This window comes from Mauremys reevesii, linkage group 1 (assembly GCF_016161935.1).
Source record: "Mauremys reevesii isolate NIE-2019 linkage group 1, ASM1616193v1, whole genome shotgun sequence".
Lineage (NCBI taxonomy): Eukaryota > Metazoa > Chordata > Testudines > Geoemydidae > Mauremys > Mauremys reevesii.
This window is the reverse complement of record NC_052623.1, coordinates 322511869-322530887: the sequence shown is the minus strand read 5'-3', so window position 1 is coordinate 322530887 and position 19019 is coordinate 322511869. Positions and strand designations below refer to the sequence as shown.

The 19019-nt window shown below is 41.2% G+C and overlaps 1 protein-coding gene across 8 annotated transcripts in view; it reads left to right on the top strand.

Moving 5' to 3' along the window:
* Positions 1-847: 847 nt before the first annotated feature.
* The window catches only part of PANX2 (pannexin 2), a 51680-nt gene continuing 33508 nt past the window's right edge, over positions 848-19019 (top strand). For all 8 annotated transcript variants that reach the window (XM_039512385.1, XM_039512320.1, XM_039512201.1 and 5 more), the window contains exon 1: positions 848-1118. The gene's annotated coding sequence lies outside the window, so the exon portion shown is untranslated. The remainder of the gene's footprint in view (positions 1119-19019) is intronic.

Here is a 19019-nt window from a genome sequence, read left to right as displayed (position 1 = left end):
TGGGCAAGCTGCCTGGCAGCCCTCCCTACCCTGCTCCCCAAGCCAGGCCACCACCTAGAGCGTACCTGCCGGGCCCCCTGTAGACAGCCAGGCTCTATGGGCAGGGGCTGGCTCCAAGTGGTGGCACCAGCCGGAGCTGGGCTCCTTTTGGGGAGAGGAAAGAGCACATCTGGGGTAGGGTGGCCAAGACAACAAGTGAGTTGGGGAGTGCTTGGGGAGCAGGGCAAGGAGAATTGCTGGGCAGCCAGCCCATGCCCTGGCTCCCACCGTGCAGAAAGCCAGAGACCCATGCAGGCTGGGCGGCTCCCACCAGCTTCCAATTTGCCCATTTTGTGTTAACTGGAAGGCAGAAATCTGGAGGGACATGTTGTAGTGAAGAGATTTTTGCCTTGAGTGTTCTGAGTGGAGGTTTGCAAAAAAACCTCGGAAGGGTTTTAAAATTTCATAAAATTATATTTCTCTCAATTGGACATAAAAAGAGTGGTAACAGTATCGGGACACTTTGGTTTGCATAAAACAGTAATTAGCTGTAAGATTAAGGCTTTAAATAAATAGAAATTAATGATTGTTTAAATTTTGAAAATCCAGTATTGGTGACCAAGATGGCAGATGATGTAATAATGGGGAATGATGCAGCAAAATCCTAGATTCCAAGATGGCATCAAGGGAGGAGCACTCCTAGATTGACAGCATGCTAATAAAAGTGGAGGATCTAGGCAGGAAGAGGAAATATGCTAATATCTGAAAGCTGATTGGCTGAGTTAGGCTAATAAATTATGTTTATGAGATGGCCTTGAGAGCAAATCCAATATATAAGGCTGACAGCCAGCAGGCTGAACTTGTAGTGGGTTTGGCATCTGGAGGAGAACAGAAGCTACAAGATATCTGCAAAGAAGAAGCTACCTGAAAATTAGCCACCTGCAAGAAGCAGTAGCAGCGGAATTCTGAGGTTGCCTTGGCAACGGAGAACTGCGTGCCAGCAACTGCCCCACCAACAGCAATGCCACTGCCACTGCCACCACCATGGGGCAGCAGCACAACCGGGCTTCCTAAAGCTTTCAGACAAAGCAGAAGGACCCCTTGACGAATCAGAGGGAAATTTGAAGGAAGCGTGTAATGTAAGTCTGAATTCCTTTTTCTCTCTTATTTAAGAGTGTATAGGTTTTGCCTGTAAATAAAGCTTGATGCCTGCATCTTGAATGAGATCTCCCCTACCCTTCTTGTAACCGCCTGGCTAGCGCTTACAGGATGTTGAATGTTAAGCAAGTGTTTCAGTCTGTGAATATAGTGTTAGTCTTCTCATTTTTGTCTGTAAGAGGCTGGCATATATCACATTGTATTAAATATGGGGTTAAATTGTAACATTAAGACTAAAGGCCTCTGGGTGTATGGGACGCTATAGGCTTGTTACATTGAAAGCTTTGTATTTCCTGCATGTGTTAGATATCCTGTGTAGTCTGTGGCTTGGATTTTGCTGCCTCTCTCTAATTATTTCAATTGTAATTCTATTGCATTTTACTCTGTTCTTTATACCTTCTTTCTTGCTTTCCTAAATACATTGTAATAATTTATTTCTTTAAATAAACCATTCTTTTGTTTTTGAAGAATTACTGCTTGTTTGTTCATTCTTGTTCAGAAGGATATATCCATGTCCTTTCAGGTGTTAGCAGAGTCCTCTGCAGGTCAGAGACAAGCCCCCTGGTAACACTCTCGCAATTCCTTTAGAGCAGGCCACAACCTTGTTTACCCTTCTGTTAAAATTAGACAAATTTGTAGGTAATTCAATTAGCATCTACATTTTAGGGTAACAATGTGACCCCCACATGCCCCTCCCACACGTTGCCTCTAAGGGGCACAAATATGCTTGGTCACCCCAGGTGCTAAAATGCCTAGTTACGGCTCTGGTTAATGTAGAATTATGTACAAAAAATAAGTGCACTGAAAAACAAAACAATGTAAAATTTTAGAGCCTACAGATCCACTCAGTCCTACTTCTTGTTCATCCAGTCACTCAGACAAACAAGTTTGTTTACATTTGCAGGAGATAATGCTGCCTGCTTCTTGTTTACAATATCACCTGAAAGTGAGAACAGGCATTCACATGCACTGTTGTAACCGGTGTTGCAAGATATTTATGAGCCAGATACACTAAAGATTCATATGTCCCTTCATACTTCAACCACCATTCCAGAGGACATGCACCTATGCTGATGACAATGTTCGGCTCAATAACGATCCAAAGCAGTGCAGACCAATGTGTGTTCACTTTCATCATCTGAGTCAGATGCCACCAGCAGAAGATTTATTTTCTTTTTTAGTGGTTCGGATTCTGTAGTTTCCACATTAGAGTGTTGCTCTTTTAAGACTTCTGAAAGCATGCTTCACACCCCATACCAATCACATTTTGGAAGGCACTTCAGATTCTTAAACCTTGGGATGAGTGCTGTAGCTATCTTTAGAAATCTCACATTCGTACCTTCTTTGCGTTTTGTCAGATCTGCAGTGAAAGTGTTCTTAAAATGAACAACATGTACTGGGTCATCATCCAAGACTGCTATAATATGAAATACATGGCAGAATGCAGGTAAAACAGAGCTGGAGACCTACTATTCTCCCCCAAGGAGTTCAGTCAAAATGTAATTAACACATTATTTTTTTAACGAGCATCATCAGCATGGAAGTATGTCCTCTGGAATGTTTAGCACATAAATACCTTCCACTGCCAACTATGAAAGTGCCATGCCTGTTCTCAATTTCAGATGACATTGTAAATAAGAAGCCGGCAGCATTATCTCCTGTAAATGTAAATAAACTTGTTTATCTTAGTGATTGGCTGAATAAGAATTAGGACTGAGTGGACTTGTAGGCTCTAAAATTTTACCTTGTTTTGTTTTTGAGTGCAGTGATGTAACAAAAAAACCCTACATTTGTAAGTTGTACTTTAATGATAAAGAGATTGCATTACGGTACTTGTATGAGGTGAATTGAAAAATACTATTTCTTTTGTTTATCATTTTTACAGTGCAAATATTTGTAATATAGAGTGAGTAGTGTACATGTTGTATTCTGTGTTGTAATTGAAATAAATATATTTGAAAATATAGGACAGCATCCAAAAATATTTAATAAATGTCAAATGGTATTCTATTGTTTAACAGTGTGATTAAAACTGTGATTAATCACAATTGATTTTTTAATTTTTTTAGTTAATCATGTGAGTTAACTGTGATTAATCGACAGCCCTAATTTATAGCTTTTTTTTTAAATTTTGTGCTGCACTTTGAAAATTATGTCCCCCCTGAAGTATGTGCAAAGTGAACAGTACTATTGTTTCACTTACCTTAAAAGTGGGAACTGCAAGTTCTTTTCTCTTTCTCTCTTTTTTACAAATGGGATGAAATTTCTTAGTCTGTAAGTAGTTCTGTGTCATGTTGTGTAGTGACCTTTTATAGCAATACCCCACAGATTAACCTCAGCTGCTTGTGGAGACATTAGACCTTTCCACAGTGTCATTTAAATTACAGACCTTAAAAAGAGTGTATTTAATGAAATGAGAGTGGAAAGAAGAGATCAAAATAAAAAATAAAACTCATTACAGGCAGATAAAATTAATGTCTTGTGAATTATTGTAATCTTCATTCAGTTTATCCTGCAGATTTGTATAGAAAAACATTAATTGAGTCTGAAGTCAGTAAAGTTTTGGTCTAGATTCAAAATCAGAAAACCATCTTCATTGTCTTCTCTCTGTTTTCATTTATATTTGAAAACTCATCAAGTATTTGTGTTCGTTTTTTTTAAAGCATATATAAATACAGTTTTCATGGCTTTCCATTCTGCTTTTTGCTCATATGACCTAATGTTTTTACCCACTCAATGCACAGCCACAGAAGCCAGTCCATAGTCTCTAATTTCCTGTCTACATTCAGAATGTAGCTGTGTTCAGATAATGTTAGATTCATAACACATTTCTAGCATGGCTTGGTCCTGTGCACACCACCAGCCAAGATGCAATAGAAGACAGCACAGTGGAAGCTGTGGCTGAACTGCATTCTAGTATGGCTTTCAAAATGGCTCTGTTCCTTGTGTAAATAAGGCCCCAGGCATTTTGAAAATAAATTATTCAGCGTGCTGCTACAAATCAGCCTTTTCTCCTATTATAGGTGTATTTTAAAATTCTTTTTAAAAACCACTGAAGTGCTGTTTTAGTGCTCTCTCCATACCCCTCTTCCTCTTTTCTTGTGTTACAGCCCCCAGTACATCAAGTTTACCCCCATTCCCTACAAAATAAAATTACATTTGTGATGGTGGCGTGATCATGTTCTGGAAGTGTCAATTTTAGCTTCTCCCTTGGTTCCTTCTATTGAAAAAGTTATTCCTTTCCCACATTTCAGTTATGTGGCTTCTACATTAGTCTCATTGTTGAATAAGCATGGCAAACAATAGCTTGCAGTCTTTGGTCCTGATTCTTCAGTCCTTATACTCAGGCAAATTCCAAAGAAAATCAATTGGAGTCAAAGAGGGAGTCACCTGAACAAGAACTGCAAAACTGGCTCCTTTGAGGCATTATGTAATGTAATGTTACGTCCAATCCTAGAAACAGACATGTCAGTAGTCCCCTTGAAAAAAGGGCTCATTCCTGCAAGGCGCTGAGAATGCTAGACCCAAACGTGATTTACTTTAAGCATGTGAGTAGTTCTGTTGACTTTATTGATTTTGAACTGGCCCCTGAGATGAAAGGGCACCAAGTGAAGAGTCATTGTTTCAAATGCCTCAACTTGTTTTTTGTCTTCTTTTTGTACAACAGTTCGCAAGTGTTGGAAAGTAAAAAAGGATACCTGACAAGAGAGAGAGAGAGAGCGAGTGTCTGACTGTAAAGGTACATCTACACTGTTAGATGGAAGTGTAATTTCAAGCTCAAGGAGACATGCCCGTGCTAGCTCTAATCAAACTAGCATTCTAAAAATAGAAGTGTAGTTGCAAAGGTACAAGCCACAGGATGGGGTAGCCATCCAAGTATGTACCTAGTGTCTAAGATGGGACTGTACTTGGGGTGGCTAGCCCTTCACGCTGCCATGGCTACACTTCTGTTTTTAGCACCCACGAGCTCAATCAGAACTAGTTCAGGTATATGTCCTTGAGCAGGAAATTACACCTCAGCTCAGACTGGAGACTTACCTTAAATTTAGCTGATTTATGTATAAAAGTATAAACAAAAGCTAGATTTGGGTCAGTGTACAAATATGGCAGTCAGAGTTGATTTTATTGATTCTATAGAATGGGTGCAGCAGAAATTAAATGGAGAAATGAGATGAACTTTTTTTTTTGTCCAACAAATTTTATTCCAAAGATTTATTGAAAAGGGATTCACAATGTCTGTTTTTCTACCTATCCTTTTCAACTCTTACTGTGCATTGTTTGGGTCTGTATTGTTGATGCTGCTCCCACTCTTTAGAATCAATGAAATAAATGGTACAGGTCCAGGATCTGAACCAAGGCCCAGTTATGGCAATGGAAAGACTCCCATTGACTTAAGTGGGCTTTGGATCAGGACCCAGACCGCCAGACGCTTTTGAACAGAACCTGAAATCTTTTTACTTACTTTATAATTATTATTGGGTTTTTTATTTTGATCTTTGTAATCTGGACCTTGACTATACCTTGACCAAGAAATATGGATCTTGACAAAATAGACTACCCCTGACCTAATATAATAAAAAAGCTCAACCACATTCTTAGTAAAGCTTACTGTCTCTAATAAATTCCATTTATCTCCTCTGACTGCCTTTACATAGTAACCTTTTGTCACATAATATCAAGAATCTCTATCCACCTGCTTAATCAAAGTACTGTGGATTTTATGTAAAGTTCATAATAGCTGAAAATTCTGGTTGATATATAAAAATAGTGTTAACATCTAAGTGGTTCCATTCCCACAGATTTACTAAGACAGGTAGTTAAGCATTTCTTCCACCTCAGTGACAACATCTGCGTCAGCAATGACTCAGGAGACATATGTCTCCCTGTTTACAGCCACAAAGGAATTTATTGCCCATATTTTGCAATACTTCTGACTGAATAAATCCATTGCATTAAAATAAAACAGAGAGTCTGATTCACCTCCCACTGATGCCAGTTTTACATCTATGTAACACCAATGATTTCCAGTGAAATTATTCCTGATTTATATTAGCTGAAGTGTGAGGAGAATCAGGCCCATGGTTAACAAAGGCATCACATTTCTTTCTGAAGCTAATTTATTATAGCTGCGTTGCAGATGTAATCAGGTTAGTTGTTAAAGACCGATGTCTACTACATAACTCCTTTGATAATATTTCTAATGCCATTTTATCTCAACAATGAAAATTTGTATTAATTTATATAAAAGAATTGTTATTCAGGTAAGAAAATATATTCTGTGTGATATTATGAAAACCATTTTCCCTTCTGTGTGGTTGTCTTTCGAAATGAGTATAAGCAGGCATAGCTACATAAAAGGGACCATGGTAACCCACTGGAGAGTCCAGATATTAACTTGTGTATGATAGGCGTTTAACAGTAGTATCTGCATCCTTGCAGACATGCTTATTTTTCTGGCTTTGCCTCACAGTCTGCCATGTGGTTGGCTAAGCTGTTCGGACTTTTTTGTCCTCTGCAGTGAAAATGTCATTATATACTAATTTAATCCTGCTTTAGCAATACGGTGGACTGAATGACCTAATACTGTAGGCTTTTTCCATCTAACTTCTCTGATTTTCATTGTATATGAAGAATCTGTGCATCCAGCAGTTTGTTGATTTAAAAAAAAAACCTCCAAATTGATTTTTTTTTTCCTGCATAGTTCTATTTTTTTTATCAGTGTCATGTGGGACTAATACAAATACCGTACCTTACCTAAGTCTAAGTACCGTATATTATATCAACAGTTACTTTTATCAACGAAACTTGTAATCTCATCAAAAAATTATATCACATTTATATGACAAAAATCTATTTACCAAAAAAACCATGTTGCTTGGCATTAATTATGCCACCGTGCTTTATTCTTCACTGTTTATGTCCTATCTCAGTCCTGCTTTGCATGGAATCCACGTCAGGCTTAACAGCCTATGGTTACCCAGGTCATCCCATTAACCATTTTTAAATATTGGCACAACATTAGCATTTCTCCAGTTCTCTGGAACTTCTGTAATGTACCAGGATTTGTTAAAAATCAACATTAAAGATTCAAAGAGATCATTGGCCAATTCTTTTAATACTCTTGGGTTCAAATTATCCAGTTTTGCTGATATAAAATGTATAACTTTAGTAGTTGCTGTTTAATAACTTCTATAGTTACTGTCTATTATATTAGTATCTCCTTGTCACTGTGACATATAAATATATCCTCCTGCTTCTTTCCAGATACAGAAAAGAAATATATTTGACTTTCTGTCTTTTGTGCATCACAATTGACAATTTTTCCATCCTTATCTAGTATCAGACATTTACCATTTTTAGAATTTTATTTGCTCCTGCTATATTTAGAGAATTCTTTCTTATTGTCCTTAACCCCACGGACCATAGATTTTTTTTTTTAATTGATACCTTTTTGCTTCCCTTTAAGCTTTAACTTTCCCCAAAGACTAAGTTTTACACCAGTGGTACACATACCACAATGGAGAACTGCAGTTTTAAGATATACATTTAACAACATAAACAAATTTGTTCAACTACACGTTTGATAAGAATGAGAATAGAAAATACCACAGTGTGCAGTACTGTCAAGTTAACACTGCCATAAGAACCTAAACTTTTGCTTTTCTTGATTTTTTTTTTAAATGTTAACATTGCAACATTAAGGTTGCATTAATAACTTCTATATTTCATATATATTTAATTTCCTAACTATATATGTTTAATAAACTGTGTGAATTGCAGTTCCATCTAAATATTGATTATTTCTCAAAAATGTGCATTTTAGTTACTATGAAAGTCTATGTTATATATAGTAAAATGCTTAGGAAACCTGTTCTGAATTGGACAGGAGGAACAAAATACCATAGACAACACATATAGATAGAGATCAAAAAATGGTCATAGGTATGAGTTGAACAATTAGCATATTTGGCCAAATCATGTTTATGAAAGCAGACCTATTATTTGTATTATGAGGCCTCAGCCAGACTGGGTCACACTGTGTTAGACATTGTACAGATTTAGGCTCTGATTCTGCAAACACAACATTTACTGCTGTGAATCCATTGATTTCAATAGGATTATGCACAATAGTAAAGTTAAACACTTATATGTTTGTAGGATTGAGGCCATACAGACCAGCACGTGCAGATCTGTTTAACAGCCGTATGTGATCTGAATTGATCTGTCCTTATAAAAGGTACAGAAGAAATACATCTGTTTTTCATAGTAAGTTTTCATGTACACAGCTCAGAAGCAAGCTCCTAGGAGATGAATACTATGTGTAACTTTATCCTAACCATTCCTGCATGTGGCATCATTTATTCTGAAAGCAAGGAAAAATATTGGATACATAAATAAAAATAAATCGGTGCACTAAGGTATGACTTTCAATAGCTAAACAAAACTGAGGACACTGAAGCTCTCACAGCCAGATACGCGGTCTGCATTTGGGCACCTCTCCAGATTTAGCATGTAGGTTGAACTGTTTGCAACATAAAAAAGAAGAGTGTTTATTCAATAATTCTCTGGTGTAAGATAAATAGTTTCACATTTCTCTTGTCTCGGGGCTTGTCTACACTAGAAGTGCTACAGCAGTGCAGCTGCATTGTCGCAGCTGCGCCACTGTAGTGTGTCTGGTGAAGACACTCTATGCCAACAAGAGAGAGTTCTCCCATCAGCATAATAAAACCACCTCTGCAAGAGAAGCTTTCCTGCCGACATAGCACGGTCCACACCAGCAGTTAGGCTGGTGTAACTCATGTTGCTCGGGGGGTGGCTTATTGACACCCCTGAGCGAAATAAGTTATACAGATAAAAGCGGTAGTGTGTACAAGCCCTCAGAAGCAGCTAGAAACTGTCATTCATTCAGGGTGCATCAATGAGAGTTGGTTTTTGTATGTTTGTTACTTGATATTCTGTTGGAGAGCTCTGGTAGGCAGCAAGCGTCTCTGGAACCAGACAGACTTAGAATTATCTCTCAATCTCCATTTAATTTATTTCTTACTGTTAGAAAAACTCAGGCCCTAAGCCTGAAAAGACTTATGCACCTGCTTAACTTTGTAGTTAACTGTACTGTGAGTAGACCCACTGACTTGGTTAAGTTGGCACATATGTTTTTGCAGGATTGGAGCCTTAGTTATATTTCTAACATGTTTGGACCCTGTATTTTTATAGAGGGAGCAGCAGTTAAAGCTGCATAATGGTTTCTGGTCTCACTTCGTTTTCAATCATTCATAACTTTCTGGGTAAAAAACTAGTCTGAGGGCTTCGCTACACTGTGTGGCAAAGTGTGCCAGATGGATGTGATTTGTAAAGCACACTAATGCTTTACAAATCATATAACTGCTCCACATAGGCGGCAGGTTTGTATAATTTTTGGTGGGGCCCAAAATGGTGGTGCCCCCCAGCTCCCGCCCTGTAAGCCGATATAAAATGAAGCTACAACGCGTCAGTGCCACAAGATTACAAGGGTCAATTAAAAGTGGAAAGTCAGAAGCAGCACTTGCCTACTTCAATATACAGTATTATATTTTGTTGCATCTGTTGTGATGAAGTGGGAATGTTCTTAATATTTTCTCTGAATACTGTGTGGGTGCCTCAGTTTCCCCTGCAAGATGCCAACTGAAGGTGTTGGGGACAAAGAGATCAGGTGGCCTCCTTGTCCAGAAGAGACACAGAGGCCAGAGGAGGGAGTGTCAGTTTGGAGCTGGCTGGGGAAATTGGGAGAGACCCAGAACTTGGTTCTGGGCTCCCCACCCCCCAAGATGGACCTGACAGAGGGGTTCTGTTTTCTGTACCAACAAGCTCTGTTTAAACTGTGTTCCCGTCATCTAATAAACCTTCTGTTTTACTGTCTGGCTGAGAGTCACATCTGACTGCATAGTTGGGGTGCAGCGACCTCTGGTTGCCCCAGGACCAGCCTGGGCAGACTCACTTTGGAAAGTGCATGACGTGGAAGGGCATGCTGAATGCTCCGAGGTCAGACCCAGGAAGGTGTAAGCTTCTTGCCCTGGAGACAGTATGCTCCGAGAGAGGAGGCTCCCCCAGAGTCCTGACTGGCTTTGTATGGAGATGTTCCAAAGCATCACAGCATCCCCTTCCACACCGTGCACTTCCCAGAAGTCCGCACAGGCACTGACACTCCCTCCTCCGGCCTTTGTCTCTTTTCCAGGCATTAGGAGGCCACCTGATCTCTCTGTTCTCCAACACCTTCAGTTGGCACCTTGCAGGAAACTGATTTGGGAGAAATGAAGTAAAGCCGCCCAAACCGAGCTTGAGCACTCCTGAATTTTGAGGTGTTCAAATCTGGAAGGCAGGTGCTGGGGGTGGGAGAGGGCTGTGGGCTCCATGGGGGAGCATGGCAGCAACTGTCTGGAGCTGCATGGAGCCAGACACGCTGGTCTGAGTGGCACAGTAAGCAGTTTGGGGGTTGGAGAAGAGGTAGGGAGTTCCGGGGCAGTCAAGGGACAAGGAGCAGGGGAGTTGGATGGGGCAGAGGTTCGAAGGGGCAGTCAGGGGACAGGCAGCAATTGGATAGGCATGGGAGTCTAAGAGGTTTATCAGGGGACAGGTAGGGGTGCGGTCCTGGGGAAGTTGGGTGGGGTCTCAGGAGGGGGCAGTTGGGGACAAGGAGAAGGGAGGCTTAGATAGGGGCTGAGGTCCCAAGGGGCAGTTAGGGGCAGGGGTCTCGGGAGGGGTAATTGGGGAACAAGGACCAGTGGGGCTTAGATAGGGGGTGGAGGTTCTGGGGGGCAGTTGGGGCAGGGGTCTGGGGAGGGGGCAATCAGCGGACAGAGGCTGGGATTCAAAGGGCTCTGGGCTGCTGGCAGCCGCGGGGATCCCAGAGCCCTTTAAATCACAGCCCCGGCTGGGAGTCAGAGGACTCTGGGCTGCCTGCCACCGCAGGGAGCCCAGAGCCTTTTAAATCCCAGCCGGGGCCGGGAATCAGAGGGCTCTGGGCTGCCCGCTGCGGCGGGGAGCCCAGAACCCTTTAAATCTCAGCCGCTGCTGGGATTTAAAGGGCTCTGGGCTGCCTGCAACCGCGGGGAGCCCGCAGCCCTTAAAAACTCAGCCGCGGCAGGGATTTAAAGGGCTCTGGGCTGCCTGCAACCGGGGGGAGCTGAGACCCTTTTAAATCCCAGCCGCGGCCGGGAATCAGAGGGCTCTGCGCTGCCCGCTGCGGCGGGGAGCCCAGAGCCCTTTAAATCTCAGCCGCGGCTGGGATTTAAAGGGCTCTGGGCTGCCTGCAACCGCGGGGAGCCCAGAGCCTTTTAAATCCCAGCCGCAGCCGGGAATCAGAGGGCTCGGGGCTTCCCGCTGCAGCAGGCAGCCCAGAGCCCTCTGATTCCCGGCCGCGGCTGGGATTTAAAGGGCTCTGGGCAGCCCTGGCGGCGGCGGCGGCGCGCTCCAAGCAGGGGAGAAAAAACATTGGTGGGGCAGAGCCCCTGCTTGGGATTTATTCATGGGGCTAAAGCCCCAGAGCCCCATATAAGTCGGCGCCTATGCTGCTCCATATACACCCTTCTAGAACACTCTAAAAGATACCCTGTCTGAGTTAACATAGTCCTGTCTGAACTACGTTAACATGAAGTTAGCTACCTTTTTAGAAGAGTTTGCCAGCAGGGTCTAAATGGGCAGGTAGAGCATAGCACGTTAGTGCATTTTACAGATTGCAAGCCTCCAGTGTGCTTTGATGGTACCATGTAGACAAGCCCTGAGATTTTTCGTGTTTGGGCTTGAGTCAAGGCTTCTGAGCGAGTTCGATAGTACAAGGGAAAGAAGCTCAGCTGTTTTTGAGCACTAGGGCAGTAAAAGAATTAGCTCACACAGGAGTCATGTATGCAGAAATTCTAGTGGTAATTCAGTTAATTCAGTTTTTTTAAATGATTTTGCCTTTTGGAAACTGGCTTAGCACCTCTTATACAGGAGCAATGTTGCTATTACAGTTTATGTGGTGGTTAGTCATTCTGCATCTAAACTCTTTCTGACGAGAAAAATACCTTCACAGATATTATTCCCAACTTATTTGGATTGTTCTTGACTATACCACCAATAATTCAACAATTTCCTATGCCTCAGCTGCTGTATCACTAGGCTTAGGTGCAATGTCCTGGGTTCCAAATTTTGGGAACTCTGAAAATATAAATATTAAGGAAATGCATTGAATACTAACTAGGCCCAGTTCATATAAATTTCATATGAAAGCAGCAGTCTTCTGGTTAAAGGACTGATACAAAATCACTCAGAAACAAAACCCACTGCAGAATTTGGATGTATGATTGCTTTAAATGATGTTTCATATGTACTAAATACGGGGAAGATTTCAATTAGCTAAAATAACGTGTTGGTGCTGAAAGAAATTCAATTAAAAAAATATTGCACTTGCATAGTTTTAAAGGTGGTCTGCTTTGCTTGATTTTTATCAGGCTGAGATACTGAACTATATACCACTCCATGGTATTCCCACAACTTGTATGCTGTGTGCAGTTCTCATGACCCCATCTCAAAAAAGATGTATTAGGATTGGAAAAAGTACAGAGAAGGGCAACAAAAATGATTAGGGTATGGAACAGCTTCCATATGAAAAGAGATTAAAAAGACTGGGACTGGTCAGCTTAGAAAAGGGACAACTGAGGGGGGAATACGATAGAGATCTATAAATCATGACTGGTATGGAGACAGTGAATAGGGAAGTGTTATTTACCCTTTTAGTTAACACAAGAATCAGAGGTCACCCAATGAAATTAATAGCAGATTTAAAACAAACATAAAGAAGTGCTTCTTCACACAAGGCACAATCAACCTGTGGAACTCATTGCCAGAGGATATTGTGAAGACCATAAGTATAACTGGGTTCAAAAAAGAATTAGATAAGATCATGGAGTATAGGTCCATCAATAGCTATTAGCCAAAATAGTGAGGGATGCAACCCCATGCTCTGTGTATCTCAAATTCTGACTGCCGGAAGCTGGGACTAGATCAGTGGTTCTCAAACTAGGGCCACCGCTTGTTCAGGGAAAGCCCCGGGCAGGCCGGGCCAGTTTGTTTACCTGCTGCGTCCACAGGTTCAGCCGATCGCGGCTCCCACTGGCCACGGTTCACCGCTTCAGGCCAATGGGGGCTACAGGAAGGGCAGCCAGCACATCCCTCAGCCCGTGTCACTTCCTACAGCCCCCATTGGCCTTGAGCAGCAAACCACGGCCAGTGGGAGCCGCGATCAGCCGAACCTGCAGACGTGGCGGGTAAACAAACTGCCCCGGCCCGCCAGGGGCTTTCCCTGAACAAGCGGCCGCCCTAGTTTGAGAACCACTGGACTAGATGACAAGGGATGGATCACTCAAAATTGCCCTGTTCTGCCCATTCCCTCTGAAGCATCTTGCACCAACCACTGTCAGAAGACAGGATATTGGGTTAGATGGACCATTGATCTGACCCCGTACGGCCGTTCTTATGTTCTTGTGTTATATTCCAAACTTAGAATTAAAGTTACTAAAATGTATGAAGCCTGTTGGCAACTGAAGCATATCAGCTGGTGCTAAGGCCTGAGTTTTGCCATTAACTTAGATAGAAACAAGAACAAGAGTCTGATCCTGTAATAGGGGGAATAAACCTCAATCTTGATGCAAAAATGGTTATTAATAAATTATAATTTTAACTTATTACAACTTGCCTTTGTCTTTACTTAATTTTAGGAGATATTTACAATTGCTTTCATGCATGTGATGCTTAGAGAAGAATAGTTCACTTGCTTATGCTTTAGTTGCTTATTTTCTTAAATATTATATTCAGGTTAATTAAAGAAACTGCTAGGAAACCTCTGCTTTGTCCCAATAAGTGACTGGCACAAAAGGCTTCAAGAATACTTCCTCCTTGGCCGTAGATGTGTCTTTATCCCCTCCTAGTCTGATTGGGCAAACTCTGGAATGCAGCTTTATTACTTCTGTTTTGTTTTAATATTCTATATTGTTTTGTTTTATATTATAGTAGAAAGATATAGCTAAATGTTAGTTCAGGGGTCGGCAACCTTTCAGAAGTGGTGCGCCAGGTCTTCATTTATTCACTTTAATTTAAGGTTTTGTGTGCCAGTAATACATTTAAACATTTTTAGAAGGTTTCTTTCTGTCTATAATATATAACTAAACCATTGTTGTATGTAAAGTAAATAAGGTTTTAAAAATGTTTAAGAATCTTTAATTTAAAATTAAATTAAAATGTACAGCCCCCCAGACCAGTGGCCAGGATCTGGGCAGCGTGAGTCTCACTGAAAAACAGCTTGTGTGCCGCCTTCGGCACGTGTGCCATAGGTTGCCTACCCCTGTGTTAGTTGTTGTAATTGTTTTTCTCTCTGTTTAGAGTATTTGGTAGGAATCTTGAATTGTGGGTGAAGCTCCTACACACTGTAATCTTGGGAACTGCTTGGTTGACAGGACTGTCTTCTCAAAGAGCAGGACATCTCCTCCTGGTTAAGGGTTATGAAAATATTCTTCTACGATCTCAAAGAGGAGTGATGTGTAGCACTTGTCAAGGCCACAAAAGCTAAGCCCAGAGCATCTTGTCACTCCTTCTCCCCTTCCTCTCTTCATGAAGAAAAACCTCAGTTTTAAACCCTCACAACGAACTCCAGAAACATTCTCAGAAAATCATTCTGAAAATGATTTATTTTATAAATGTTCAAGTCTTAATTAATTTAACTCCTAAGGAAAATATGTGTAGTTGGTTCCTTAAATGCTTTGCTATAAGCATCTTTTGTGATGTTCATTTGTAAATGTCTTGTATCTAAATGGAGAATCTAAGGTAACAAACTTACTGATACCATTGCTTGGTGAATAGTAAGATGTTTTATTTACGAATATGGAATCAAGTTACCTTGCTATAACTAGTTCCTAATATAAAGAAACCATGAGTATAAAATACTAACTGGCAAATTAGTTATCTTGCAATACCAGAAAGCAGCTTCCTCACCAAACTCAGGAAGACAAGATCCTCTCTCAAGATTTTTAAGAAGGAGAGACAATAACTTATTTGACTTGACAGAGTTTAAAGACTCTCTCTGAGAACCATTTAATTTTAACATGACTATTTTAAAAGATGAAAAAGAGGTGAGATGATTTTTGCAAAAGTATTGCCAAGCGATTTGACTTAAACTGTATTAATTTTAATGGGATAATGAAATGCTGTTGTAATTTAAGATATTCTCCTGTTCAGCACTGGATTGTTTGGACAGTGTACTCCAGAAGGGAGACATAAGATAAGTTTGATGAACAGAGACAAAGTGGGATTTAATTTGCATTTAAGATTCTTAGTACTCACTAATTTCCCAGTCTAAAGATCACTTCTTAAAGTGAGTTGATGGGTTTATAAGAAACGTTGCTATTTGATCATTTCTCTCTGCCTATTTATAAACTGTTTGTTAGACATGATGAACCAAACAGGAGTCATCAATCCTTAAATGAAATTCCCTTGCCCATCTACAAACTTTTTGTTATCTATTCTATGTTAAAAAAGGACTCACTACTGAGTTGCTTATTTTGGTTTTTATTTATGTAAAGAATGAAGGATGAAAGCACTCCGCAAAGAGTTATACAGAAGTGATTGCAATGGAGGTAGCCATTGGTTACTACATGCTTGTGGGTTTTCCTCTTTTCTTTTTCTTTATTATTAAAATAGTCATAATTAATAACTGTGAATATTTTACTTGTCTTTAACCCTGGTGTCCCACAAGGCACTTAGATTATAGATTATAGAATCATAGATTATTAGGGTTGGAAGGGACCTCAGGAGATCATCTAGTCCAACCCCCTGCTCAAAAGAGGACCAATCCCCAAAACATCATGTGAGTGAAACAGTGTGGTGAGGGGAGGAGAAGCTATTGCATCCTTGGATTGGCACAAAGAGAGACAATTATTAAGATCTGGCATCTACTCTTTCTTGTTTCTTTAGACTATAAATTTTTGGATAAAATTACTTGTTACTGACACTTTAAAACACCCCTTTTTACACCACCCTGTGAAATTATGAATACTGTCTGGGAGGTGCTGAATGCCTTGATACTACAGGTGGTCAGAACCTGGCAGGATGGGGCCTTTATTTTGTAAACTGCAGTCTGGAGCCTGGAAGGATATCACTGGCTGAAGCCCTATTCAGCAAAGCAGTTCAGCACATACTTTAATTCCCTTAGTCAGAATCTGGAATCTTCTAAAAGGAGAATGGAATAAGTAGACATTATCTCTCGGGCAACAATTAGAGACACTGTCAACTCAAACATGAAATTACTTTTTCAAATTTATTTACTGTTGTTTCAAGTAACATTATATATTGCCAAAACTGAAAGAAATACAAAAAAATTTTCTTTATTTGTTGTGTTACTTTCTGCACTTGACAGTGCTCTGTATAAAGTTTGATTCAATTCTGCGTTGGTAGTTTCACTTCCGAATCTTGTGTTAGCATGCACAATCTTTCCTACACACTCTAATTCTGTAAACATTTACTACCATGAGTAATCTGTCTATCTGCCTAAGTAGACAAGGTCGGTGAAGTAATATCTTTTATTGGACCAACTTCTGCAGGTGAGAAAGACACGCTTTCAAGTTACTCAGGATATGTCTACGCTGCAATTTAAAACCTGCAGGTGGCCCGTACCAGGGGACTCAGGTTTATGGGACTCAGGCTAACGGGCTGTTTAATTGTGATCAGGGATTTCCCCACATTCCCCCTGAATTTCCCCATCACCACCAGTGGTCCACTAGGCAGTGTTGCCAATTAAGTCATTGGTTGGAAATTACTCCTGGTTTTTTTAAGTGACCACTAGAGCTGAAATCACTGATAATCAGGTCTAAGTGCTTAGAGTTGCATTGGGACAGTGTTTCTGTGGAAGAGACTGCCCAGCCTGCACTATCAGTGAGGTTCCCCGACTGAGAGTTAAAATCACTGAGAGCTGGGTGGAACCTCAAGAGACTAACTCGCAGAGGTGGCAGCAGAAGGTAATGGCACAGAGATAGAGCAGTGAAGTGAACGGGAGTGAATGGTGATGCAACAAACAGCAGTAGCCAGAGCAAGCAATGAGCAGCTGGAGGAATGAGCAAGTTGTCTTCTCTCTCCCATCTCCCGGGGTGGGAGGTGAACTCAAGTGAAAGCACCTATAAACTCTGGGTCTCCATTGACCAAGGACAACAACTATGAGTGGGCTGTGGTGGAGGGAGAAGGGAGGGGCATGGTAAAGGAACATTTGTTTGTTGGACTACGTTTTAGTGACTTTGCTCCAGAATGCTAGATTTGTGACTGGGAAGCTTATATAAATATGCATTTCCTAGTACACCAAGATTTTTAAAATGCATTATTTGCCAAGGTCGTTATTTCACATTGTCGCTATCTCAAGAGGTCGTTATCTTGAGGAGTTTCTGTACTAAACATTTTTTTTTATTAATTTTTACAGAACATAAGAATGGCCATACTGGGTCAGACCAATGGTCCATCTACCCCCCGTATCCTGTCTTCTGAAAGTGGCAATGCCAGGTGCTTCAATGGGAAGGAACAGAACAAGCCATCATTGGTGATCCATCCCCTTTCGTCCACTCCCAGCTTCTGGCAAACAGAGGCTAGGGCCACTCAGAGCATGGTGTAGCATCCCTGCCACCCTGGCTAATAGCCATTGATGGACCTATCCTCCATGAACTTATCTAGTTCTTTTTTAACTCTTAGTCTTGGTCTTCACAACATCCCTTAGCAAAGAGTTCCACAGGTTGACTGTGTGTTGTGAGAAGAAGAACTTCCTTTTGTTTGATTTTAAACCTGCTGCCTATTAATTTCATTGGGTGACCCCTAGTTCTTGGGTTATGAGAAGGAGTAAGTAACATTTCCTTATTCACTTTCTCCATGCCAGTCAACATTGTATAGATCTCTCTCATATCACCTAAGTCATCTCTTTTCCAGGCTGAAAAGTCCCAGTCTTTTAAATCTCTCCTGATATGGAGCACATTCTGTGGTATTTTAGTGCCAGGCTGTAGCTTACAGATTTCTTGGTGTGTGTTGGGAGGTTACTGGATCTATGAAGATAGATGTGGTGATCTGTGGGTTTCTTGTAATAGTTGTCTGTGGAGTTCCATTGTTGACGCTGATGTACAGGAAGTTGATGCTAGTGGAGGAGTGTTCAGAGAGAGTTTAATGAATGGGTGGTCATTGTTGAAGTTGTGGTGGAAATCTATCTGAAGATGAGAATGTCATTGGTTTCATGTTGCATTTGTCCAGAATTTTTTCTTCAAGGTGGCCCATGAAGAGGTTGACACATCTGTCTAGATAGTTATGACTCCCATCATTGAAGCATGTGGGTGCTCAGTCCCACTGACTCCAATTTACGGAATTGGGACCTAACAATCCATCCATACTTGAGCTTTATTCACTAACCCTGTAGTGACAGAGCACTAAAAATGCCACATACCAGCAGTTGCAGGTTCTGTCTCCACCATGCAGAAGGCAGAACAGAGTGTACAAAAATGGCTGGAAGGGTGTCGCTCCACCCCACGACCTCTGTAGGGAGCCAAGATTGTGGTCAAGGAAGGTCTCCCTTTTCCCCCAATGCCTTTCACAAAACAAAGAGGAAGGCAAATGGAAAGACTGCTGGTAGATAGAGTAGAAGGAACTTGAAGTTGATCCTTTAACCCCTCTGCAATGCTGGAAGGCCAACATAAGCTGGGGGTAGGGGGTGAGACTGGGTGCAGTGTGGGGAGGAACCAAGGCCACATAACTCCTTCACATGGAGAAGCAGAGAATTAGAGACTGGGATCAGGTGCTTCCACCTGGGGACTCCTCCGTAGGGTGAAGCAGAAAAGTACCAGGAGCCAGAGGGA